The sequence below is a fragment of the Octodon degus genome, unplaced genomic scaffold (assembly GCF_000260255.1).
Source record: "Octodon degus isolate 3935 unplaced genomic scaffold, OctDeg1.0 scaffold00083, whole genome shotgun sequence".
NCBI lineage: Eukaryota > Metazoa > Chordata > Mammalia > Rodentia > Octodontidae > Octodon > Octodon degus.
The window spans coordinates 8,695,692-8,696,088 of NW_004524659.1; positions in this window are offsets into that span (position 1 = coordinate 8,695,692).

Here is a 397-nt window from a genome sequence, read left to right on the forward strand (position 1 = left end):
TTTCTGCCTTGTCCTTGTCTTCTGTCTCTCCCTTCCTCTCTGAATCCGCTACTGTCTCTGTATTTCCATCTCTTCTTGTGCATCTGTATATTTCTATCCGTCTGTCTCTCCGTTAAAGCCTACTCATCTTTCTGTCTCTATCGTCTCTGTTCTCTCTCAGTCTCTGCATCTCTGCCTCAGTCCCTCTATATCCAGGGATTCTCGCTCCCAGCAGCGCTAGGGCGACTCCATAGAAGGTGGGGCCAGGGGCGTGCCTTTGGGGGGGGGGCTGCCTACGCCTTTAAGCGCGGGCACGCGCAGGGCCTGCGCCTTTAAGCGCGGACGCGCGCGCGGCCCTGGGTTCCCGGCGAGGAGGCCGCGGGAGCGCCCGGACCCGGACCGCCTGCCCGGCCCCCGC